Source organism: Nannospalax galili, unplaced genomic scaffold, assembly GCF_000622305.1.
Source record: "Nannospalax galili isolate Female #2095 unplaced genomic scaffold, S.galili_v1.0 scaffold312, whole genome shotgun sequence".
In the NCBI taxonomy this organism is placed as follows: Eukaryota; Metazoa; Chordata; class Mammalia; order Rodentia; family Spalacidae; genus Nannospalax; species Nannospalax galili.
Window position 1 is genome coordinate 814192 of NW_008335967.1, and position 665 is coordinate 814856.

Below are 665 nucleotides of genomic sequence, written 5' to 3' on the forward strand. Positions count from 1 at the left end.
GATACAAGAGAGAAACAATGCCTAGCTAGTCACAAAAACCAGAGGGAACCATATTATTCCTACAATCTACTGACAAATTATACATAACAGATCAAGAAATATATCTCTAGATAAGGTTTATTTGAGACCAACTGGTCATTACCCAAGATTTATCTGCAGGACACACAGTAATTAAAAATGCCAGAATGGTGGAACTAACCTTCTTGGATGTTTAACAGACATACCTTGAGATCTATACTAATTGGGTCAGAGGGATACAAAGGACACTTTTTGCTCCCTGCCCTCTTAGGCCGATTAGTTCCCAGGGACCATGAGCATCTCGCCAAATGTCCTGTAATAGTGGTGGGTCATCTGACCTCTTGATCAAGGAGGCCAAAGAGACCCCACCAGATGGACTTGAACCAGTGTCCAGTCTATAAAGAGGAGGGTCAACACGGAGGAATCATTTCCTCCATGCTTCAAAGAGAAGCCAACAATGGTCGAGCAGGACCTTTGACTTATCTTCACATAGATGGAACTGGTAAAAGAAAGGAGCCAGGGGCTCCTCCCAAGCCCATGGGACCCCTGAGGAACAGATCCTCAAACGACCTCAAGAGTGAAAACAAATCAGTTTATCTGGTCCAATGGTATGTCCTTAAACACCCAAAAGGGAAGTATAACCAAAG